The sequence below is a fragment of the Somniosus microcephalus genome, unplaced genomic scaffold (genome assembly GCF_052327205.1).
Source record: "Somniosus microcephalus isolate GS21.2 unplaced genomic scaffold, FLI_Smic_1.0 unresolved_chr8, whole genome shotgun sequence".
In the NCBI taxonomy this organism is placed as follows: Eukaryota; Metazoa; Chordata; class Chondrichthyes; order Squaliformes; family Somniosidae; genus Somniosus; species Somniosus microcephalus.
Genome location: NW_028225186.1, coordinates 43,683,172 through 43,708,273, shown reverse-complemented (window position 1 = coordinate 43,708,273; position 25,102 = coordinate 43,683,172). Strand labels below are relative to the sequence as shown.

The window sequence follows — 25,102 nt, the reverse complement described above, 5'->3', positions numbered from 1 at the left end:
GCATCCTGTTCCTGTGTAACAGGCTCGATTCTTACTCTGACAGACATTACATTGCTCACTTCCTCGTTAGTCTCGTTGTGAGTATCCCCGCCTGTCACGCGGGAGACCGGGGTGAAATTCCCCGACGGGAAGGAATTTTAACATCCCCAATTTTAAACGTTCTGGAGCACTTAAAGCGCTCCTTGGAAAAGATCAACAGCGAAAGATTGAACCTAAAATAATTTTAAACGGTGATTACTGTATAAAAACCTCCTGCATCAATTCCTCGTTAGCATAGTGTTCTCCTTCTGTTTGTCTTTTGTGCGGGGCACTGCGGAACGAGAGAGGACAGGGAAATGCAGATAACAGCGGGAGAAAGCACGTCTGATCTTTCAAGTGGACAGCACTGGCACGATTGGCCGAATGGCCTCACACTGTACTGCACGCCTCCGTGAATCATATGGATATCTGAGACATACTCACACAAAGTGAGCACACATCTGTGTTCGTGCATGTGTTTGAGTCTTTGTCTCAAGCAGTGCATTACTGTTTCCTCTGTATTGTCCTTGATATTTTGGTGCTGATTATTCAATATCCCGACGGCTTTTCTCTGACTGTGTATCTCTGAGAAAAGCGCAGAAGCAAATAGATTTCAGGTGGACGCCTACACGCACTTGATGCTGTGGTTTCCTGAAAAATGTCATCTTGTACGAAAAGTTTGCCTGGCGTGAAAATGACCTGAATTTCAAAGCAGCAAGGAGGAAAGACTGCCTTGTTCTGCTTGCTGGCAGGCCGCTTCTCGCAGCTTCCCTGGTGGTCTAGTGGATAGGATTCGGCGCTTTCACCGCCGCGGCCCGGGTTCGATTCCCGGTCAGAGGAACCAGTGCGTTTTCTGGCTGTTTGAAATGCCAGCAATCAAAGCACCCCCGCGAAACAATACTTGCACCTCACCAACTTTTCAATTTTCCACACCGCTGCTGTTGCCTCAGCAGTCAGCAGCGCATCATTCGGTACCGAGGTGCAGCATTCGCTTCCTTGCCTTCAAAAAAATGCCTGCTGTTCTAAAGTCAGCAGGAAATGACGTTGGGAACAAGACACTTTAAATGCCCACATTTATGTGTACCTCACAGTGTCAGAACAGTCACGGTTATTATCCGTCTTCCATGTATTATTTTGCCGACTGCATCTCCCCAACAAACTTAGCTGATCACAGCACGGCTATCAGTCAACTCATTGCCAGTGTGAAAAATGCCACATTAGCAACGTGTGCAAGACTCGAATGACAGAGTAACTGGGCCGTGATAACTTATCCTGATATTCGCTGCATAAGACAATTCTATCTCTGGTTACCATCCCTCCTGCCATTGGAAAGCGTTTGTCTTTATTTCCTCTATCAAACCCATTGTAATTTTGCAAGCCTCTATTAAATTTCCTCTTAGCCTCCAGAGGAAAGCAACCCCAGCTTCTCCACACTATCCCTCGGGCCACACTGTAAGACGTCAAACGGGTTCTGTATGTCTGATAGACATATATTTCAGCTACAGGGGAGTCAAAGGTTATGGGGAACGGGCGGCAAAGTTGCGTTGTGTCGAAGATCTCATCAGCCACGAACTTATTAAATGGCGGGCTCGAGGGGCCGAATGGCCCAATCCTGCTCCTATTTATTCTTTTGGGGAAGGTTAGTTTCTTAATTATGTAATTTTTGAGCAGCTAAACAACGTTGGAAGGAAACTCCCACGGGACGTCGAAAAGTGCAAAATCTTAGCTCTGCCGAGAGCTCATGCACCTGAGAGGTTAACCCTGTGTTTCTCTGTCCACAGATCTTCCAGGACCTTCGAAGTGTTTCCAGCATTTAATCAACAATTCCAGATGCAGTATCTGCTGCATATTGCTCTTTATGTTAACGCAGTGTCCCCGCTTGTATTAACAAAAGTCAAAAATAAATTGTAGCTACCAGAAAATAGAACCTATTAAGTCGGCGTGCATTGGTGGTTCAGGGGTAGAATTCTCGCCTGCCACGCGGGAGACCCGGGTTCGATTCCCGGCCAATGCAGGCTAATTTTTTTTAACAATTCATTTCATAGCAAACACATCACATGAGCATAAATAATTTATTAGCTGTACCTGTGCAACTGTATCAAGGGTATGAATGTTCTGCTCCTGTTCCTGTGCAACAGCTTTGAGGGGCTGAATGGCATCCTGTTCCTGTGTAACAGGCTCGATTCTTACTCTGACAGACATTACATTGCTCACTTCCTCGTTAGTCTCTTTGTGAGTATCCCCGCCTGTCACGCGGGAGACCGGGGTGAAATTCCCCGACGGGAAGGAATTTTAACATCCCCAATTTTAAACGTTCTGGAGCACCTTAAAGCGCTCCTTGGAAAAGATCAACAGCGAAAGATTGAACCTAAAATAATTTTAAACGCTGATTACTGTATAAAAACCTCCTGCATCAATTCCTCGTTAGCATAGTGTTCTCCTTCTGTTTGTCTTTTGTGCGGGGCACTGCGGAACGAGAGAGGACAGGGAAATGCAGATAACAGCGGGAGAAAGCACGTCTGATCTTTCAAGTGGACAGCACTGGCACGATTGGCCGAATGGCCTCACACTGTACTGCACGCCTCCGTGAATCATATGGATATCTGAGACATACTCACACAAAGTGAGCACACATCTGTGTTCGTGCATGTGTTTGAGTCTTTGTCTCAAGCAGTGCATTACTGTTTCCTCTGTATTGTCCTTGATATTTTGGTGCTGATTATTCAATATCCCGACGGCTTTTCTCTGACTGTGTATCTCTGAGAAAAGCGCAGAAGCAAATAGATTTCAGGTGGACGCCTACACGCACTTGATGCTGTGGTTTCCTGAAAAATGTCATCTTGTACGAAAAGTTTGCCTGGCGTGAAAATGACCTGAATTTCAAAGCAGCAAGGAGGAAAGACTGCCTTGTTCTGCTTGCTGGCAGGACGCTTCTCGCAGCTTCCCTGGTGGTCTAGTGGATAGGATTCGGCGCTTTCACCGCCGCGGCCCGGGTTCGATTCCCGGTCAGGGAACCAGTGCGTTTTCTGGCTGTTTGAAATGCCAGCAATCAAAGCACCCCCGCGAAACAATACTTGTACCTCACCAACCTTTCAATTTTCCACACCGCTGCTGTTGCCTCAGCAGTCAGCAGCGCATCATTCGGTACCGAGGTGCAGCATTCGCTTCCTTGCCTTCTATAAAATGCCTGCTGTTCTAAAGTCAGCAGGAAATGACGTTGGGAACAAGACACTTTAAATGCCCACATTTATGTGTACCTCACAGTGTCAGAACAGTCACGGTTATTATCCGTCTTCCATGTATTATTTTGCCGACTGCATCTCCCCAACAAACTTAGCTGATCACAGCACGGCTATCAGTCAACTCATTGCCAGTGTGAAAAATGCCACATTAGCAACGTGTGCAAGACTCGAATGACAGAGTAACTGGGCCGTGATAACTTATCCTGATATTCCTGAGGCCTTAACATTCGCTGCATAAGACAATTCTATCTCTGGTTACCATCCCTCCTGCCATTGGAAAGCGTTTGTCTTTATTTCCTCTATCAAACCCATTGTAATTTTGCAAGCCTCTATTAAATTTCCTCTTAGCCTCCAGAGGAAAGCAACCCCAGCTTCTCCACACTATCCCTCGGGCCACACTGTAAGACGTCAAACGGGTTCTGTATGTCTGATAGACATATATTTCAGCTACAGGGGAGTCAAAGGTTATGGGGAACGGGCGGCAAAGTTGCGTTGTGTCGAAGATCTCGTCAGCCACGAACTTATTAAATGGCGGGCTCGAGGGGCCGAATGGCCCAATCCTGCTCCTATTTATTCTTTTGGGGAAGGTTAGTTTCTTAATTATGTAATTTTTGAGCAGCTAAACAACGTTGGAAGGAAACTCCCACGGGACGTCGAAAAGTGCAAAATCTTAGCTCTGCCGAGAGCTCATGCACCTGAGAGGTTAACCCTGTGTTTCTCTGTCCACAGATCTTCCAGGACCTTGGAAGTGTTTCCAGCATTTAATCAACAATTCCAGATGCAGTATCTGCTGCATATTGCTTTTTATGTTAACGCAGTGTCCCCGCTTGTATTAACAAAAGTCAAAAATAAATTGTAGCTACCAGAAAATAGAAGCTATTAAGTCGGCGTGCATTGGTGGTTCAGGGGTAGAATTCTCGCCTGCCACGCAGGAGACCCGGGTTCGATTCCCGGCCAATGCAGGCTAATTTTTTTTAACAATTCATTTCATAGCAAACACATCACATGAGCATAAATAATTTATTAGCTGTACCTGTGCAACTGTATCAAGGGTATGAATGTTCTGCTCCTGTTCCTGTGCAACAGCTTTGAGGGGCTGAATGGCATCCTGTTCCTGTGTAACAGGCTCGATTCTTACTCTGACAGACATTACATTGCTCACTTCCTCGTTAGTCTCTTTGTGAGTATCCCCGCCTGTCACGCGGGAGACCGGGGTGAAATTCCCCGACGGGAAGGAATTTTAACATCCCCAATTTTAAACGTTTTGGAGCACCTTAAAGCGCTCCTTGGAAAAGATCAACAGCGAAAGATTGAACCTAAAATAATTTTAAACGGTGATTACTGTATAAAAACCTCCTGCATCAATTCCTCGTTAGCATAGTGTTCTCCTTCTGTTTGTCTTTTGTGCGGGGCACTGCGGAACGAGAGAGGACAGGGAAATGCAGATAACAGCGGGAGAAAGCACGTCTGATCTTTCAAGTGGACAGCACTGGCACGATTGGCCGAATGGCCTCACACTGTACTGCACGCCTCCGTGAATCATATGGATATCTGAGACATACTCACACAAAGTGAGCACACATCTGTGTTCGTGCATGTGTTTGAGTCTTTGTCTCAAGCAGTGCATTACTGTTTCCTCTGTATTGTCCTTGATATTTTGGTGCTGATTATTCAATATCCCGACGGCTTTTCTCTGACTGTGTATCTCTGAGAAAAGCGCAGAAGCAAATAGATTTCAGGTGGACGCCTACACGCACTTGATGCTGTGGTTTCCTGAAAAATGTCATCTTGTACGAAAAGTTTGCCTGGCGTGAAAATGACCTGAATTTCAAAGCAGCAAGGAGGAAAGACTGCCTTGTTCTGCTTGCTGGCAGGACGCTTCTCGCAGCTTCCCTGGTGGTCTAGTGGATAGGATTCGGCGCTTTCAACGCTGCGGCCCGGGTTCGATTCCCGGTCAGCGGAACCAGTGCGTTTTCTGGCTGTTTGAAATGCCAGCAATCAAAGCACCCCCGCGAAACAATACTTGCACCTTACCAACTTTTCAATTTTCCACACCGCTGCTGTTGCCTCAGCAGTCAGCAGCGCATCATTCGGTACCGAGGTGCAGCATTCGCTTCCTTGCCTTCTATAAAATGCCTGCTGTTCTAAAGTCAGCAGGAAATGACGTTGGGAACAAGACACTTTAAATGCCCACATTTATGTGTACCTCACAGTGTCAGAACAGTCACGGTTATTATCCGTCTTCCATGTATTATTTTGCCGACTGCATCTCCCCAACAAACTTAGCTGATCACAGCACGGCTATCAGTCAACTCATTGCCAGTGTGAAAAATGCCACATTAGCAACGTGTGCAAGACTCGAATGACAGAGTAACTGGGCCGTGATAACTTATCCTGATATTCCTGAGGCCTTAACATTCGCTGCATAAGACAATTCTATCTCTGGTTACCATCCCTCCTGCCATTGGAAAGCGTTTGTCTTTATTTCCTCTATCAAACCCATTGTAATTTTGCAAGCCTCTATTAAATTTCCTCTTAGCCTCCAGAGGAAAGCAACCCCAGCTTCTCCACACTATCCCTCGGGCCACACTGTAAGACGTCAAACGGGTTCTGTATGTCTGATAGACATATATTTCAGCTACAGGGGAGTCAAAGGTTATGGGGAACGGGCGGCAAAGTTGCGTTGTGTCGAAGATCTCGTCAGCCACGAACTTATTAAATGGCGGGCTCGAGGGGCCGAATGGCCCAATCCTGCTCCTATTTATTCTTTTGGGGAAGGTTAGTTTCTTAATTATGTAATTTTTGAGCAGCTAAACAACGTTGGAAGGAAACTCCCACGGGACGTCGAAAAGTGCAAAATCTTAGCTCTGCCGAGAGCTCATGCACCTGAGAGGTTAACCCTGTGTTTCTCTGTCCACAGATCTTCCAGGACCTTGGAAGTGTTTCCAGCATTTAATCAACAATTCCAGATGCAGTATCTGCTGCATATTGCTTTTTATGTTAACGCAGTGTCCCCGCTTGTATTAACAAAAGTCAAAAATAAATTGTAGCTACCAGAAAATAGAAGCTATTAAGTCGGCGTGCATTGGTGGTTCAGGGGTAGAATTCTCGCCTGCCACGCGGGAGACCCGGGTTCGATTCCCGGCCAATGCAGGCTAATTTTTTTTAACAATTCATTTCATAGCAAACACATCACATGAGCATAAATAATTTATTAGCTGTACCTGTGCAACTGTATCAAGGGTATGAATGTTCTGCTCCTGTTCCTGTGCAACAGCTTTGAGGGGCTGAATGGCATCCTGTTCCTGTGTAACAGGCTCGATTCTTACTCTGACAGACATTACATTGCTCACTTCCTCGTTAGTCTCTTTGTGAGTATCCCCGCCTGTCACGCGGGAGACCGGGGTGAAATTCCCCGACGGGAAGGAATTTTAACATCCCCAATTTTAAACGTTTTGGAGCACCTTAAAGCGCTCCTTGGAAAAGATCAACAGCGAAAGATTGAACCTAAAATAATTTTAAACGGTGATTACTGTATAAAAACCTCCTGCATCAATTCCTCGTTAGCATAGTGTTCTCCTTCTGTTTGTCTTTTGTGCGGGGCACTGCGGAACGAGAGAGGACAGGGAAATGCAGATAACAGCGGGAGAAAGCACGTCTGATCTTTCAAGTGGACAGCACTGGCACGATTGGCCGAATGGCCTCACACTGTACTGCACGCCTCCGTGAATCATATGGATATCTGAGACATACTCACACAAAGTGAGCACACATCTGTGTTCGTGCATGTGTTTGAGTCTTTGTCTCAAGCAGTGCATTACTGTTTCCTCTGTATTGTCCTTGATATTTTGGTGCTGATTATTCAATATCCCGACGGCTTTTCTCTGACTGTGTATCTCTGAGAAAAGCGCAGAAGCAAATAGATTTCAGGTGGACGCCTACACGCACTTGATGCTGTGGTTTCCTGAAAAATGTCATCTTGTACGAAAAGTTTGCCTGGCGTGAAAATGACCTGAATTTCAAAGCAGCAAGGAGGAAAGACTGCCTTGTTCTGCTTGCTGGCAGGACGCTTCTCGCAGCTTCCCTGGTGGTCTAGTGGATAGGATTCGGCGCTTTCACCGCTGCGGCCCGGGTTCGATTCCCGGTCAGCGGAACCAGTGCGTTTTCTGGCTGTTTGAAATGCCAGCAATCAAAGCACCCCCGCGAAACAATACTTGCACCTTACCAACTTTTCAATTTTCCACACCGCTGCTGTTGCCTCAGCAGTCAGCAGCGCATCATTCGGTACCGAGGTGCAGCATTCGCTTCCTTGCCTTCTATAAAATGCCTGCTGTTCTAAAGTCAGCAGGAAATGACGTTGGGAACAAGACACTTTAAATGCCCACATTTATGTGTACCTCACAGTGTCAGAACAGTCACGGTTATTATCCGTCTTCCATGTATTATTTTGCCGACTGCATCTCCCCAACAAACTTAGCTGATCACAGCACGGCTATCAGTCAACTCATTGCCAGTGTGAAAAATGCCACATTAGCAACGTGTGCAAGACTCGAATGACAGAGTAACTGGGCCGTGATAACTTATCCTGATATTCCTGAGGCCTTAACATTCGCTGCATAAGACAATTCTATCTCTGGTTACCATCCCTCCTGCCATTGGAAAGCGTTTGTCTTTATTTCCTCTATCAAACCCATTGTAATTTTGCAAGCCTCTATTAAATTTCCTCTTAGCCTCCAGAGGAAAGCAACCCCAGCTTCTCCACACTATCCCTCGGGCCACACTGTAAGACGTCAAACGGGTTCTGTATGTCTGATAGACATATATTTCAGCTACAGGGGAGTCAAAGGTTATGGGGAACGGGCGGCAAAGTTGCGTTGTGTCGAAGATCTCATCAGCCACGAACTTATTAAATGGCGGGCTCGAGGGGCCGAATGGCCCAATCCTGCTCCTATTTATTCTTTTGGGGAAGGTTAGTTTCTTAATTATGTAATTTTTGAGCAGCTAAACAACGTTGGAAGGAAACTCCCACGGGACGTCGAAAAGGGCAAAATCTTAGCTCTGCCGAGAGCTCATGCACCTGAGAGGTTAACCCTGTGTTTCTCTGTCCACAGATCTTCCAGGACCTTGGAAGTGTTTCCAGCATTTAATCAACAATTCCAGATGCAGTATCTGCTGCATATTGCTTTTTATGTTAACGCAGTGTCCCCGCTTGTATTAACAAAAGTCAAAAATAAATTGTAGGTACCAGAAAATAGAAGCTATTAAGTCGGCGTGCATTGGTGGTTCAGGGGTAGAATTCTCGCCTGCCACGCGGGAGACCCGGGTTCGATTCCCGGCCAATGCAGGCCAATTTTTTTTAACAATTCATTTCATAGCAAACACATCACATGAGCATAAATAATTTATTAGCTGTACCTGTGCAACTGTATCAAGGGTATGAATGTTCTGCTCCTGTTCCTGTGCAACAGCTTTGAGGGGCTGAATGGCATCCTGTTCCTGTGTAACAGGCTCGATTCTTACTCTGACAGACATTACATTGCTCACTTCCTCGTTAGTCTCTTTGTGAGTATCCCCGCCTGTCACGCGGGAGACCGGGGTGAAATTCCCCGACGGGAAGGAATTTTAACATCCCCAATTTTAAACGTTTTGGAGCACCTTAAAGCGCTCCTTGGAAAAGATCAACAGCGAAAGATTGAACCTAAAATAATTTTAAACGGTGATTACTGTATAAAAACCTCCTGCATCAATTCCTCGTTAGCATAGTGTTCTCCTTCTGTTTGTCTTTTGTGCGGGGCACTGCGGAACGAGAGAGGACAGGGAAATGCAGATAACAGCGGGAGAAAGCACGTCTGATCTTTCAAGTGGACAGCACTGGCACGATTGGCCGAATGGCCTCACACTGTACTGCACGCCTCCGTGAATCATATGGATATCTGAGACATACTCACACAAAGTGAGCACACATCTGTGTTCGTGCATGTGTTTGAGTCTTTGTCTCAAGCAGTGCATTACTGTTTCCTCTGTATTGTCCTTGATATTTTGGTGCTGATTATTCAATATCCCGACGGCTTTTCTCTGACTGTGTATCTCTGAGAAAAGCGCAGAAGCAAATAGATTTCAGGTGGACGCCTACACGCACTTGATGCTGTGGTTTCCTGAAAAAAGTCATCTTGTACGAAAAGTTTGCCTGGCGTGAAAATGACCTGAATTTCAAAGCAGCAAGGAGGAAAGACTGCCTTGTTCTGCTTGCTGGCAGGACGCTTCTCGCAGCTTCCCTGGTGGTCTAGTGGATAGGATTCGGCCCTTTCACCGCTGCGGCCCGGGTTCGATTCCCGGTCAGTGGAACCAGTGCGTTTTCTGGCTGTTTGAAATGCCAGCAATCAAAGCACCCGCGCGAAACAATACTTGCACCTTACCAACTTTTCAATTTTCCACACCGCTGCTGTTGCCTCAGCAGTCAGCAGCGCATCATTCGGTACCGAGGTGCAGCATTCGCTTCCTTGCCTTCTATAAAATGCCTGCTGTTCTAAAGTCAGCAGGAAATGACGTTGGGAACAAGACACTTTAAATGCCCACATTTATGTGTACCTCACAGTGTCAGAACAGTCACGGTTATTATCCGTCTTCCATGTATTATTTTGCCGACTGCATCTCCCCAACAAACTTAGCTGATCACAGCACGGCTATCAGTCAACTCATTGCCAGTGTGAAAAATGCCACATTAGCAACGTGTGCAAGACTCGAATGACAGAGTAACTGGGCCGTGATAACTTATCCTGATATTCCTGAGGCCTTAACATTCGCTGCATAAGACAATTCTATCTCTGGTTACCATCCCTCCTGCCATTGGAAAGCGTTTGTCTTTATTTCCTCTATCAAACCCATTGTAATTTTGCAAGCCTCTATTAAATTTCCTCTTAGCCTCCAGAGGAAAGCAACCCCAGCTTCTCCACACTATCCCTCGGGCCACACTGTAAGACGTCAAACGGGTTCTGTATGTCTGATAGACATATATTTCAGCTACAGGGGAGTAAAAGGTTATGGGGAACGGGCGGCAAAGTTGCGTTGTGTCGAAGATCTCATCAGCCACGAACTTATTAAATGGCGGGCTCAAGGGGCCGAATGGCCCAATCCTGCTCCTATTTATTCTTTTGGGGAAGGTTAGTTTCTTAATTATGTAATTTTTGAGCAGCTAAACAACGTTGGAAGGAAATTCCCACGGGACGTCGAAAAGTGCAAAATCTTAGCTCTGCCGAGAGCTCATGCACCTGAGAGGTTAACCCTGTGTTTCTCTGTCCACAGATCTTCCAGGACCTTGGAAGTGTTTCCAGCATTTAATCAACAATTCCAGATGCAGTATCTGCTGCATATTGCTTTTTATGTTAACGCAGTGTCCCCGCTTGTATTAACAAAAGTCAAAAATAAATTGTAGCTACCAGAAAATAGAACCTATTAAGTGGGCGTGCATTGGTGGTTCAGGGGTAGAATTCTCGCCTGCCACGCGGGAGACCCGGGTTCGATTCCCGGCCAATGCAGGCTAATTTTTTTTAACAATTCATTTCATAGCAAACACATCACATGAGCATAAATAATTTATTAGCTGTACCTGTGCAACTGTATCAAGGGTATGAATGTTCTGCTCCTGTTCCTGTGCAACAGCTTTGAGGGGCTGAATGGCATCCTGTTCCTGTGTAACAGGCTCGATTCTTACTCTGACAGACATTACATTGCTCACTTCCTCGTTAGTCTCGTTGTGAGTATCCCCGCCTGTCACGCGGGAGACCGGGGTGAAATTCCCCGACGGGAAGGAATTTTAACATCCCCAATTTTAAACGTTTTGGAGCACCTTAAAGCGCTCCTTGGAAAAGATCAACAGCGAAAGATTGAACCTAAAATAATTTTAAACGGTGATTACTGTATAAAAACCTCCTGCATCAATTCCTCGTTAGCATAGTGTTCTCCTTCTGTTTGTCTTTTGTGCGGGGCACTGCGGAACGAGAGAGGACAGGGAAATGCAGATAACAGCGGGAGAAAGCACGTCTGATCTTTCAAGTGGACAGCACTGGCACGATTGGCCGAATGGCCTCACACTGTACTGCACGCCTCCGTGAATCATATGGATATCTGAGACATACTCACACAAAGTGAGCACACATCTGTGTTCGTGCATGTGTTTGAGTCTTTGTCTCAAGCAGTGCATTACTGTTTCCTCTGTATTGTCCTTAATATTTTGGTGCTGATTATTCAATATCCCGACGGCTTTTCTCTGACTGTGTATCTCTGAGAAAAGCGCAGAAGCAAATAGATTTCAGGTGGACGCCTACACGCACTTGATGCTGTGGTTTCCTGAAAAATGTCATCTTGTACGAAAAGTTTGCCTGGCGTGAAAATGACCTGAATTTCAAAGCAGCAAGGAGGAAAGACTGCCTTGTTCTGCTTGCTGGCAGGACGCTTTTCGCAGCTTCCCTGGTGGTCTAGTGGATAGGATTCGGTGCTTTCACCGCCGCGGCCCGGGTTCAATTCCCGGTCAGAGAACCAGTGCGTTTTCTGGCTGTTTGAAATGCCAGCAATCAAAGCACCCCCGCGAAACAATACTTGCACCTCACCAACCTTTCAATTTTCCACACCGCTGCTGTTGCCTCAGCAGTCAGCAGCGCATCATTCGGTACCGAGGTGCAGCATTCGCTTCCTTGCCTTCTATAAAATGCCTGCTGTTCTAAAGTCAGCAGGAAATGACGTTGGGAACAAGACACTTTAAATGCCCACATTTATGTGTACCTCACAGTGTCAGAACAGTCACGGTTATTATCCGTCTTCCATGTATTATTTTGCCGACTGCATCTCCCCAACAAACTTAGCTGATCACAGCACGGCTATCAGTCAACTCATTGCCAGTGTGAAAAATGCCACATTAGCAACGTGTGCAAGACTCGAATGACAGAGTAACTGGGCCGTGATAACTTATCCTGATATTCCTGAGGCCTTAACATTCGCTGCATAAGACAATTCTATCTCTGGTTACCATCCCTCCTGCCATTGGAAAGCGTTTGTCTTTATTTCCTCTATCAAACCCATTGTAATTTTGCAAGCCTCTATTAAATTTCCTCTTAGCCTCCAGAGGAAAGCAACCCCAGCTTCTCCACACTATCCCTCGGGCCACACTGTAAGACGTCAAACGGGTTCTGTATGTCTGATAGACATATATTTCAGCTACAGGGGAGTCAAAGGTTATGGGGAACGGGCGGCAAAGTTGCGTTGTGTCGAAGATCTCATCAGCCACGAACTTATTAAATGGCGGGCTCGAGGGGCCGAATGGCCCAATCCTGCTCCTATTTATTCTTTTGGGGAAGGTTAGTTTCTTAATTATGTAATTTTTGAGCAGATAAACAACGTTGGAAGGAAACTCCCACGGGACGTCGAAAAGTGCAAAATCTTAGCTCTGCCGAGAGCTCATGCACCTGAGAGGTTAACCCTGTGTTTCTCTGTCCACAGATCTTCCAGGACCTTGGAAGTGTTTCCAGCATTTAATCAACAATTCCAGATGCAGTATCTGCTGCATATTGCTTTTTATGTTAACGCAGTGTCCCCGCTTGTATTAACAAAAGTCAAAAATAAATTGTAGCTACCAGAAAATAGAACCTATTAAGTCGGCGTGCATTGGTGGTTCAGGGGTAGAATTCTCGCCTGCCACGCGGGAGACCCGGGTTCGATTCCCGGCCAATGCAGGCTAATTTTTTTTAACAATTCATTTCATAGCAAACACATCACATGAGCATAAATAATTTATTAGCTGTACCTGTGCAACTGTATCAAGGGTATGAATGTTCTGCTCCTGTTCCTGTGCAACAGCTTTGAGGGGCTGAATGGCATCCTGTTCCTGTGTAACAGGCTCGATTCTTACTCTGACAGACATTACATTGCTCATTTCCTCGTTAGTCTCTTTGTGAGAATCCCCGCCTGTCACGCGGGAGACCGGGGTGAAATTCCCCGACGGGAAGGAATTTTAACATCCCCAATTTTAAACGTTTTGGAGCACCTTAAAGCGCTCCTTGGAAAAGATCAACAGCGAAAGATTGAACCTAAAATAATTTTAAACGGTGATTACTGTATAAAAACCTCCTGCATCAATTCCTCGTTAGCATAGTGTTCTCCTTCTGTTTATCTTTTGTGCGGGGCACTGCGGAACGAGAGAGGACAGGGAAATGCAGATAACAGCGGGAGAAAGCACGTCTGATCTTTCAAGTGGACAGCACTGGCACGATTGGCCGAATGGCCTCACACTGTACTGCACGCCTCCGTGAATCATATGGATATCTGAGACATACTCACACAAAGTGAGCACATCTCTGTGTTCGTGCATATGTTTGAGTCTTTGTCTCAAGCAGTGCATTACTGTTTCCTCTGTATTTTCCTTGATATTTTGGTGCTGATTATTCAATATCCCGACGGCTTTTCTCTGACTGTGTATCTCTGAGAAAAGCGCAGAAGCAAATAGATTTCAGGTGGACGCCTACACGCACTTGATGCTGTGGTTTCCTGAAAAATGTCATCTTGTACGAAAAGTTTGCCTGGCGTGAAAATGACCTGAATTTCAAAGCAGCAAGGAGGAAAGACTGCCTTGTTCTGCTTGCTGGCAGGACGTTTCTCGCAGCTTCCCTGGTGGTCTAGTGGATAGGATTCGGCGCTTTCACCGCCGCGGCCCGGGTTCGATTCCCGGTCAGGGAACCAGTGCGTTTTCTGGCTGTTTGAAATGCCAGCAATCAAAGCACCCCCGCGAAACAATGCTTGCACCTCACCAACCTTTCAATTTTCCACACCGCTGCTGTTGCCTCAGCAGTCAGCAGCGCATCATTCGGTACCGAGGTGCAGCATTCGCTTCCTTGCCTTCTATAAAATGCCTGCTGTTCTAAAGTCAGCAGGAAATGATGTTGGGAACAAGACACTTTAAATGCCCACATTTATGTGTACCTCACAGTGTCAGAACAGTCACGGTTATTATCCGTCTTCCATGTATTATTTTGCCGACTGCATCTCCCCAACAAACTTAGCTGATCACAGCACGGCTATCAGTCAACTCATTGCCAGTGTGAAAAATGCCACATTAGCAACGTGTGCAAGACTCGAATGACAGAGTAACTGGGCCGTGATAACTTATCCTGATATTCCTGAGGCCTTAACATTCGCTGCATAAGACAATTCTATCTCTGGTTACCATCCCTCCTGCCATTGGAAAGCGTTTGTCTTTATTTCCTCTATCAAACCCATTGTAATTTTGCAAGCCTCTATTAAATTTCCTCTTAGCCTCCAGAGGAAAGCAACCCCAGCTTCTCCACACTATCCCTCGGGCCACACTGTAAGACGTCAAACGGGTTCTGTATGTCTGATAGACATATATTTCAGCTACAGGGGAGTCAAAGGTTATGGGGAACGGGCGGCAAAGTTGCGTTGTGTCGAAGATCTCATCAGCCACGAACTTATTAAATGGCGGGCTCGAGGGGCCGAATGGCCCAATCCTGCTCCTATTTATTCTTTTGGGGAAGGTTAGTTTCTTAATTATGTAATTTTTGAGCAGCTAAACAACGTTGGAAGGAAACTCCCACGGGACGTCGAAAAGTGCAAAATCTTAGCTCTGCCGAGAGCTCATGCACCTGAGAGGTTAACCCTGTGTTTCTCTGTCCACAGATCTTCCAGGACCTTGGAAGTGTTTCCAGCATTTAATCAACAATTCCAGATGCAGTATCTGCTGCATATTGCTTTTTATGTTAACGCAGTGTCCCCGCTTGTATTAACAAAAGTCAAAAATAAATTGTAGCTACCAGAAAATAGAACCTATTTAGTCGGCGTGCATTGGTGGTTCAGGGGTAGAATTCTCGCCTGCCACGCGGGAGACCCGGGTTCGATTCCCGGCCAATGCAGGCTAATTTTTTTTAACAATTCATTTCATAGCAAACACATCACATGAGCATAAATAATTTATTAGCTGTACCTGTGCAACTGTATCAAGGGTATGAATGTTCTGCTCCTGTTCCTGTGCAACAGCTTTGAGGGGCTGAATGGCATCCTGTTCCTGTGTAACAGGCTCGATTCTTACTCTGACAGACATTACATTGCTCACTTCCTCGTTAGTCTCGTTGTGAGTATCCCCGCCTGTCACGCGGGAGACCGGGGTGAAATTCCCCGACGGGAAGGAATTTTAACATCCCCAATTTTAAACGTTTTGGAGCACCTTAAAGCGCTCCTTGGAAAAGATCAACAGCGAAAGATTGAACCTAAAATAATTTTAAACGGTGATTACTGTATAAAAACCTCCTGCATCAATTCCTCGTTAGCATAGTGTTCTCCTTCTGTTTGTCTTTTGTGCGGGGCACTGCGGAACGAGAGAGGACAGGGAAATGCAGATAACAGCGGGAGAAAGCACGTCTGATCTTTCAAGTGGACAGCACTGGCACGATTGGCCGAATGGCCTCACACTGTACTGCACGCCTCCGTGAATCATATGGATATCTGAGACATACTCACACAAAGTGAGCACACATCTGTGTTCGTGCATGTGTTTGAGTCTTTGTCTCAAGCAGTGCATTACTGTTTCCTCTGTATTGTCCTTAATATTTTGGTGCTGATTATTCAATATCCCGACGGCTTTTCTCTGACTGTGTATCTCTGAGAAAAGCGCAGAAGCAAATAGATTTCAGGTGGACGCCTACACGCACTTGATGCTGTGGTTTCCTGAAAAATGTCATCTTGTACGAAAAGTTTGCCTGGCGTGAAAATGACCTGAATTTCAAAGCAGCAAGGAGGAAAGACTGCCTTGTTCTGCTTGCTGGCAGGACGCTTCTCGCAGCTTCCCTGCTGGTCTAGTGGATAGGATTCGGCGCTTTCACCGTGCGGCCCGGGTTCGATTCCCGGTCAGGGGAACCAGTGCGTTTTCTGGCTGTTTGAAATGCCAGCAATCAAAGCACCCCCGCGAAACAATACTTGCACCTCACCAACCTTTCAATTTTCCACACCGCTGCTGTTGCCTCAGCAGTCAGCAGCGCATCATTCGGTACCGAGGTGCAGCATTCGCTTCCTTGCCTTCTATGAAATGCCTGCTGTTCTAAAGTCAGCAGGAAATGACGTTGGGAACAAGACACTTTAAATGCCCACATTTATGTGTACCTCACAGTGTCAGAACAGTCACGGTTATTATCCGTCTTCCATGTATTATTTTGCCGACTGCATCTCCCCAACAAACTTAGCTGATCACAGCACGGCTATCAGTCAACTCATTGCCAGTGTGAAAAATGCCACATTAGCAACGTGTGCAAGACTCGAATGACAGAGTAACTGGGCCGTGATAACTTATCCTGATATTCCTGAGGCCTTAACATTCGCTGCATAAGACAATTCTATCTCTGGTTACCATCCCTCCTGCCATTGGAAAGCGTTTGTCTTTATTTCCTCTATCAAACCCATTGTAATTTTGCAAGCCTCTATTAAATTTCCTCTTAGCCTCCAGAGGAAAGCAACCCCAGCTTCTCCACACTATCCCTCGGGCCACACTGTAAGACGTCAAACGGGTTCTGTATGTCTGATAGACATATATTTCAGCTACAGGGGAGTCAAAGGTTATGGGGAACGGGCGGCAAAGTTGCGTTGTGTCGAAGATCTCATCAGCCACGAACTTATTAAATGGCGGGCTCGAGGGGCCGAATGGCCCAATCCTGCTCCTATTTATTCTTTTGGGGAAGGTTAGTTTCTTAATTATGTAATTTTTGAGCAGCTAAACAACGTTGGAAGGAAACTCCCACGGGACGTCGAAAAGTGCAAAATCTTAGCTCTGCCGAGAGCTCATGCACCTGAGAGGTTAACCCTGTGTTTCTCTGTCCACAGATCTTCCAGGACCTTGGAAGTGTTTCCAGCATTTAATCAACAATTCCAGATGCAGTATCTGCTGCATATTGCTTTTTATGTTAACGCAGTGTCCCCGCTTGTATTAACAAAAGTCAAAAATAAATTGTAGCTACCAGAAAATAGAACCTATTAAGTCAGCGTGCATTGGTGGTTCAGGGGTAGAATTCTCGCCTGCCACGCGGGAGACCCGGGTTCGATTCCCGGCCAATGCAGGCTAATTTTTTTTAACAATTCATTTCATAGCAAACACATCACATGAGCATAAATAATTTATTAGCTGTACCTGTGCAACTGTATCAAGGGTATGAATGTTCTGCTCCTGTTCCTGTGCAACAGCTTTGAGGGGCTGAATGGCATCCTGTTCCTGTGTAACAGGCTCGATTCTTACTCTGACAGACATTACATTGCTCACTTCCTCGTTAGTCTCGTTGTGAGTATCCCCGCCTGTCACGCGGGAGACCGGGGTGAAATTCCCCGACGGGAAGGAATTTTAACATCCCCAATTTTAAACGTTTTGGAGCACCTTAAAGCGCTCCTTGGAAAAGATCAACAGCGAAAGATTGAACCTAAAATAATTTTAAACGGTGATTACTGTATAAAAACCTCCTGCATCAATTCCTCGTTAGCATAGTGTTCTCCTTCTGTTTGTCTTTTGTGCGGGGCACTGCGGAACGAGAGAGGACAGGGAAATGCAGATAACAGCGGGAGAAAGCACGTCTGATCTTTCAAGTGGACAGCACTGGCACGATTGGCCGAATGGCCTCACACTGTACTGCACGCCTCCGTGAATCATATGGATATCTGAGACATACTCACACAAAGTGAGCACACATCTGTGTTCGTGCATGTGTTTGAGTCTTTGTCTCAAGCAGTGCATTACTGTTTCCTCTGTATTGTCCTTAATATTTTGGTGCTGATTATTCAATATCCCGACGGCTTTTCTCTGACTGTGTATCTCTGAGAAAAGCGCAGAAGCAAATAGATTTCAGGTGGACGCCTACACGCACTTGATGCTGTGGTTTCCTGAAAAATGTCATCTTGTACGAAAAGTTTGCCTGGCGTGAAAATGACCTGAATTTCAAAGCAGCAAGGAGGAAAGACTGCCTTGTTCTGCTTGCTGGCAGGACGCTTTTCGCAGCTTCCCTGGTGGTCTAGTGGATAGGATTCGGCGCTTTCACCACCGCGGCCCGGGTTCGATTCCCGGTCAGGGGAACCAGTGCGTTTTCTGGCTGTTTGAAATGCCAGCAATCAAAGCACCCCCGCGAAACAATACTTGCACCTCACCAACCTTTCAATTTTCCACACCGCTGCTGTTGCCTCAGCAGTCAGCAGCGCATCATTCGGTACCGAGGTGCAGCATTCGCTTCCTTGCCTTCTATAAAATGCCTGCTGTTCTAAAGTCAGCAGGAAATGACGTTGGGAACAAGACACTTTAAATGCCCACATTTATGTGTACCTCACAGTGTCAGAACAGTCACGGTTATTATCCGTCTTCCATGTATTATTTTGCCGACTGCATCTCCCCAACAAACTTAGCTGATCACAGCACGGCTATCAGTCAACTCATTGCCAGTGTGAAAAATGCCACATTAGCAACGTGTGCAAGACTCGAATGACAGAGTAACTGGGCCGTGATAACTTATCCTGATATTCCTGAGGCCTTAACATTCGCTGCATAAGACAATTCTATCTCTGGTTACCATCCCTCCTGCCATTGGAAAGCGTTTGTCTTTATTTCCTCTATCAAACCCATTGTAATTTTGCAAGCCTCTATTAAATTTCCTCTTAGCCTCCAGAGGAAAGCAACCCCAGCTTCTCCACACTATCCCTCGGGCCACACTGTAAGACGTCAAACGGGTTCTGTATGTCTGATAGACATATATTTCAGCTACAGGGGAGTCAAAGGTTATGGGGAACGGGCGGCAAAGTTGCGTTGTGTCGAAGATCTCATCAGCCACGAACTTATTAAATGGCGGGCTCGAGGGGCCGAATGGCCCAATCCTGCTCCTATTTATTCTTTTGGGGAAGGTTAGTTTCTTAATTATGTAATTTTTGAGCAGATAAACAACGTTGGAAGGAAACTCCCACGGGACGTCGAAAAGTGCAAAATCTTAGCTCTGCCGAGAGCTCATGCACCTGAGAGGTTAACCCTGTGTTTCTCTGTCCACAGATCTTCCAGGACCTTGGAAGTGTTTCCAGCATTTAATCAACAATTCCAGATGCAGTATCTGCTGCATATTGCTTTTTATGTTAACGCAGTGTCCCCGCTTGTATTAACAAAAGTCAAAAATAAATTGTAGCTACCAGAAAATAGAACCTATTAAGTCGGCGTGCATTGGTGGTTCAGGGGTAGAATTCTCGCCTGCCACGCGGGAGACCCGGGTTCGATTCCCGGCCAATGCAGGCTAATTTTTTTTAACAATTCATTTCATAGCAAACACATCACATGAGCATAAATAATTTATTAGCTGTACCTGTGCAACTGTATCAAGGGTATGAATGTTCTGCTCCTGTTCCTGTGCAACAGCTTTGAGGGGCTGAATGGCATCCTGTTCCTGTGTAACAGGCTCGATTCTTACTCTGACAGACATTACATTGCTCATTTCCTCGTTAGTCTCTTTGTGAGAATCCCCGCCTGTCACGCGGGAGACCGGGGTGAAATTCCCCGACGGGAAGGAATTTTAACATCCCCAATTTTAAACGTTTTGGAGCACCTTAAAGCGCTCCTTGGAAAAGATCAACAGCGAAAGATTGAACCTAAAATAATTTTAAACGGTGATTACTGTATAAAAACCTCCTGCATCAATTCCTCGTTAGCATAGTGTTCTCCTTCTGTTTATCTTTTGTGCGGGGCACTGCGGAACGAGAGAGGACAGGGAAATGCAGATAACAGCGGGAGAAAGCACGTCTGATCTTTCAAGTGGACAGCACTGGCACGATTGGCCGAATGGCCTCACACTGTACTGCACGCCTCCGTGAATCATATGGATATCTGAGACATACTCACACAAAGTGAGCACATCTCTGTGTTCGTGCATATGTTTGAGTCTTTGTCTCAAGCAGTGCATTACTGTTTCCTCTGTATTTTCCTTGATATTTTGGTGCTGATTATTCAATATCCCGACGGCTTTTCTCTGACTGTGTATCTCTGAGAAAAGCGCAGAAGCAAATAGATTTCAGGTGGACGCCTACACGCACTTGATGCTGTGGTTTCCTGAAAAATGTCATCTTGTACGAAAAGTTTGCCTGGCGTGAAAATGACCTGAATTTCAAAGCAGCAAGGAGGAAAGACTGCCTTGTTCTGCTTGCTGGCAGGACGTTTCTCGCAGCTTCCCTGGTGGTCTAGTGGATAGGATTCGGCGCTTTCACCGCCGCGGCCCGGGTTCGATTCCCGGTCAGGGAACCAGTGCGTTTTCTGGCTGTTTGAAATGCCAGCAATCAAAGCACCCCCGCGAAACAATGCTTGCACCTCACCAACCTTTCAATTTTCCACACCGCTGCTGTTGCCTCAGCAGTCAGCAGCGCATCATTCGGTACCGAGGTGCAGCATTCGCTTCCTTGCCTTCTATAAAATGCCTGCTGTTCTAAAGTCAGCAGGAAATGATGTTGGGAACAAGACACTTTAAATGCCCACATTTATGTGTACCTCACAGTGTCAGAACAGTCACGGTTATTATCCGTCTTCCATGTATTATTTTGCCGACTGCATCTCCCCAACAAACTTAGCTGATCACAGCACGGCTATCAGTCAACTCATTGCCAGTGTGAAAAATGCCACATTAGCAACGTGTGCAAGACTCGAATGACAGAGTAACTGGGCCGTGATAACTTATCCTGATATTCCTGAGGCCTTAACATTCGCTGCATAAGACAATTCTATCTCTGGTTACCATCCCTCCTGCCATTGGAAAGCGTTTGTCTTTATTTCCTCTATCAAACCCATTGTAATTTTGCAAGCCTCTATTAAATTTCCTCTTAGCCTCCAGAGGAAAGCAACCCCAGCTTCTGCACACTATCCCTCGGGCCACACTGTAAGACGTCAAACGGGTTCTGTATGTCTGATAGACATATATTTCAGCTACAGGGGAGTCAAAGGTTATGGGGAACGGGCGGCAAAGTTGCGTTGTGTCGAAGATCTCATCAGCCACGAACTTATTAAATGGCGGGCTCGAGGGGCCGAATGGCCCAATCCTGCTCCTATTTATTCTTTTGGGGAAGGTTAGTTTCTTAATTATGTAATTTTTGAGCAGCTAAACAACGTTGGAAGGAAACTCCCACGGGACGTCGAAAAGTGCAAAATCTTAGCTCTGCCGAGAGCTCATGCACCTGAGAGGTTAACCCTGTGTTTCTCTGTCCACAGATCTTCCAGGACCTTGGAAGTGTTTCCAGCATTTAATCAACAATTCCAGATGCAGTATCTGCTGCATATTGCTTTTTATGTTAACGCAGTGTCCCCGCTTGTATTAACAAAAGTCAAAAATAAATTGTAGCTACCAGAAAATAGAACCTATTTAGTCGGCGTGCATTGGTGGTTCAGGGGTAGAATTCTCGCCTGCCACGCGGGAGACCCGGGTTCGATTCCCGGCCAATGCAGGCTAATTTTTTTTAACAATTCATTTCATAGCAAACACATCACATGAGCATAAATAATTTATTAGCTGTACCTGTGCAACTGTATCAAGGGTATGAATGTTCTGCTCCTGTTCCTGTGCAACAGCTTTGAGGGGCTGAATGGCATCCTGTTCCTGTGCAACAGGCTCGATTCTTACTCTGACAGACATTACATTGCTCACTTCCTCGTTAGTCTCGTTGTGAGTATCCCCGCCTGTCACGCGGGAGACCGGGGTGAAATTCCCCGACGGGAAGGAATTTTAACATCCCCAATTTTAAACGTTTAGGAGCACCTTAAAGCGCTCCTTGGAAAAGATCAACAGCGAAAGGTTGAACCTAAAATAATTTTAAACGGTGATTACTGTATAAAAACCTCCTGCATCAATTCCTCGTTAGCATAGTGTTCTCCTTCTGTTTGTCTTTTGTGCGGGGCACTGCGGAACGAGAGAGGACAGGGAAATGCAGATAACAGCGGGAGAAAGCACGTCTGATCTTTCAAGTGGACAGCACTGGCACGATTGGCCGAATGGCCTCACACTGTACTGCACGCTTCCGTGAATCATATGGATATCTGAGACATACTCACACAAAGTGAGCACACATCTGTGTTCGTGCATGTGTTTGAGTCTTTGTCTCAAGCAGTGCATTACTGTTTCCTCTGTATTGTCCTTGATATTTTGGTGCTGATTATTCAATATCCCGACGGCTTTTCTCTGACTGTGTATCTCTGAGAAAAGCGCAGAAGCAAATAGATTTCAGGTGGACGCCTACACGCACTTGATGCTGTGGTTTCCTGAAAAATGTCATCTTGTACGAAAAGTTTGCCTGGCGTGAAAATGACCTGAATTTCAAAGCAGCAAGGAGGAAAGACTGCCTTGTTCTGCTTGCTGGCAGGACGCTTCTCGCAGCTTCCCTGGTGGTCTAGTGGATAGGATTCGGCGCTTTCAATCGCCGCGTCCCGGGTTCGATTCCCGGTCAGGAAACCAGTGCGTTTTCTGGCTGTTTGAAATGCCAGCAATCAAAGCACCCCCGCGAAACAATACTTGCACCACACCAACCTTTCAATTTTCCACACCGCTGCTGTTGCCTCAGCAGTCAGCAGCGCATCATTCGGTACCGAGGTGCAGCATTCGCTTCCTTGCCTTCTATAAAATGCCTGCTGTTCTAAAGTCAGCAGGAAATGACGTTGGGAACAAGACACTTTAAATGCCCACATTTATGTGTACCTCACAGTGTCAGAACAGTCACGGTTATTATCCGTCTTCCATGTATTATTTTGCCGACTGCATCTCCCCAACAAACTTAGCTGATCACAGCACGGCTATCAGTCAACTCATTGCCAGTGTGAAAGATGCCACATTAGCAACGTGTGCAAGACTCGAATGACAGAGTAACTGGGCCGTGATAACTTATCCTGATATTCCTGAGGCCTTAACATTCGCTGCTTAAGACAATTCTATCTCTGGTTACCATCCCTCCTGCCATTGGAAAGCGTTTGTCTTTATTTCCTCTATCAAACCCATTGTAATTTTGCAAGCCTCTATTAAATTTCCTCTTAGCCTCCAGAGGAAAGCAACCCCAGCTTCTCCACACTATCCCTCGGGCCACACTGTAAGACGTCAAACGGGTTCTGTATGTCTGATAGACATATATTTCAGCTACAGGGGAGTCAAAGGTTATGGGGAACGGGCGGCAAAGTTGCGTTGTGTCGAAGATCTCATCAGCCACGAACTTATTAAATGGCGGGCTCGAGGGGCCGAATGGCCCAATCCTGCTCCTATTTATTCTTTTGGGGAAGGTTAGTTTCTTAATTATGTAATTTTTGTGCAGCTAAACAACGTTGGAAGGAAACTCCCACGGGACGTCGAAAAGTGCAAAATCTTAGCTCTGCCGAGAGCTCATGCACCTGAGAGGTTAACCCTGTGTTTCTCTGTCCACAGATCTTCCAGGACCTTCGAAGTGTTTCCAGCATTTAATCAACAATTCCAGATGCAGTATCTGCTGCATATTGCTTTTTATGTTAACGCAGTGTCCCCGCTTGTATTAACAAAAGTCAAAAATAAATTGTAGCTACCAGAAAATAGAACCTATTAAGTCGGCGTGCATTGGTGGTTCAGGGGTAGAATTCTCGCCTGCCACGCGGGAGACCCGGGTTCGATTCCCGGCCAATGCAGGCTAATTTTTTTTAACAATTCATTTCATAGCAAACACATCACATGAGCATAAATAATTTATTAGCTGTACCTGTGCAACTGTATCAAGGGTATGAATGTTCTGCTCCTGTTCCTGTGCAACAGCTTTGAGGGGCTGAATGGCATCCTGTTCCTGTGTAACAGGCTCGATTCTTACTCTGACAGACATTACATTGCTCACTTCCTCGTTAGTCTCGTTGTGAGTATCCCCGCCTGTCACGCGGGAGACCGGGGTGAAATTCCCCGACGGGAAGGAATTTTAACATCCCCAATTTTAAACGTTTTGGAGCACCTTAAAGCGCTCCTTGGAAAAGATCAACAGCGAAAGATTGAACCTAAAATAATTTTAAACGGTGATTACTGTATAAAAACCTCCTGCATCAATTCCTCGTTAGCATAGTCTTCACCTTCTGTTTGTCTTTTGTGCGGGGCACTGCGGAACGAGAGAGGACAGGGAAATGCAGATAACAGCGGGAGAAAGCACGTCTGATCTTTCAAGTGGACAGCACTGGCACGATTGGCCGAATGGCCTCACACTGTACTGCACGCCTCCGTGAATCATATGGATATCTGAGACATACTCACACAAAGTGAGCACACATCTGTGTTCGTGCATGTGTTTGAGTCTTTGTCTCAAGCAGTGCATTACTGTTTCCTCTGTATTGTCCTTGATATTTTGGTGCTGATTATTCAATATCCCGACGGCTTTTCTCTGACTGTGTATCTCTGAGAAAAGCGCAGAAGCAAATAGATTTCAGGTGGACGCCTACACGCACTTGATGCTGTGGTTTCCTGAAAAATGTCATCTTGTACGAAAAGTTTGCCTGGCGTGAAAATGACCTGAATTTCAAAGCAGCAAGGAGGAAAGACTGCCTTGTTCTGCTTGCTGGCAGGACGCTTCTCGCAGCTTCCCTGGTGGTCTAGTGGATAGGATTCGGCGCTTTCACCGCCGCGGACCGGGTTCGATTCCCGGTCAGGGAACCAGTGCGTTTTCTGGCTGTTTGAAATGCCAGCAATCAAAGCACCCCCGCGAAACAATACTTGCACCTCACCAACTTTTCAATTTTCCACACCGCTGCTGTTGCCTCAGCAGTCAGCAGCGCATCATTCGGTACCGAGGTGCAGCATTCGCTTCCTTGCCTTCAA

The 25,102-nt window shown here is 46.1% G+C and overlaps 13 non-coding genes across 13 annotated transcripts; all 13 read left to right on the top strand.

Annotated features, from left to right (window-relative positions):
* Nucleotides 1-1,961: 1,961 nt before the first annotated feature.
* trnag-gcc (transfer RNA glycine (anticodon GCC)) lies at nt 1,962-2,032 on the top strand. Its single transcript has one exon. It is a non-coding gene; the product is annotated as a tRNA-Gly (tRNA).
* A 928-nt stretch (nt 2,033-2,960) lies between these two features.
* On the top strand, nt 2,961-3,032 carry trnae-uuc (transfer RNA glutamic acid (anticodon UUC)). Its single transcript has one exon. It is a non-coding gene; the product is annotated as a tRNA-Glu (tRNA).
* Nucleotides 3,033-6,342: 3,310 nt separating this feature from the next.
* Nucleotides 6,343-6,413, top strand: trnag-gcc (transfer RNA glycine (anticodon GCC)). Its single transcript has one exon. It is a non-coding gene; the product is annotated as a tRNA-Gly (tRNA).
* Nucleotides 6,414-8,533: 2,120 nt separating this feature from the next.
* Nucleotides 8,534-8,604, top strand: trnag-gcc (transfer RNA glycine (anticodon GCC)). The gene has a single exon. It is a non-coding gene; the product is annotated as a tRNA-Gly (tRNA).
* A 2,120-nt stretch (nt 8,605-10,724) lies between these two features.
* On the top strand, nt 10,725-10,795 carry trnag-gcc (transfer RNA glycine (anticodon GCC)). Its single transcript has one exon. It is a non-coding gene; the product is annotated as a tRNA-Gly (tRNA).
* Nucleotides 10,796-12,914: 2,119 nt separating this feature from the next.
* On the top strand, nt 12,915-12,985 carry trnag-gcc (transfer RNA glycine (anticodon GCC)). The gene has a single exon. It is a non-coding gene; the product is annotated as a tRNA-Gly (tRNA).
* A 928-nt stretch (nt 12,986-13,913) lies between these two features.
* trnae-uuc (transfer RNA glutamic acid (anticodon UUC)) lies at nt 13,914-13,985 on the top strand. The gene has a single exon. It is a non-coding gene; the product is annotated as a tRNA-Glu (tRNA).
* A 1,119-nt stretch (nt 13,986-15,104) lies between these two features.
* On the top strand, nt 15,105-15,175 carry trnag-gcc (transfer RNA glycine (anticodon GCC)). Its single transcript has one exon. It is a non-coding gene; the product is annotated as a tRNA-Gly (tRNA).
* A 2,119-nt stretch (nt 15,176-17,294) lies between these two features.
* On the top strand, nt 17,295-17,365 carry trnag-gcc (transfer RNA glycine (anticodon GCC)). The gene has a single exon. It is a non-coding gene; the product is annotated as a tRNA-Gly (tRNA).
* A 2,120-nt stretch (nt 17,366-19,485) lies between these two features.
* trnag-gcc (transfer RNA glycine (anticodon GCC)) lies at nt 19,486-19,556 on the top strand. The gene has a single exon. It is a non-coding gene; the product is annotated as a tRNA-Gly (tRNA).
* A 928-nt stretch (nt 19,557-20,484) lies between these two features.
* trnae-uuc (transfer RNA glutamic acid (anticodon UUC)) lies at nt 20,485-20,556 on the top strand. The gene has a single exon. It is a non-coding gene; the product is annotated as a tRNA-Glu (tRNA).
* Nucleotides 20,557-21,675: 1,119 nt separating this feature from the next.
* Nucleotides 21,676-21,746, top strand: trnag-gcc (transfer RNA glycine (anticodon GCC)). The gene has a single exon. It is a non-coding gene; the product is annotated as a tRNA-Gly (tRNA).
* Nucleotides 21,747-23,866: 2,120 nt separating this feature from the next.
* trnag-gcc (transfer RNA glycine (anticodon GCC)) lies at nt 23,867-23,937 on the top strand. Its single transcript has one exon. It is a non-coding gene; the product is annotated as a tRNA-Gly (tRNA).
* Nucleotides 23,938-25,102: the final 1,165 nt, after the last annotated feature.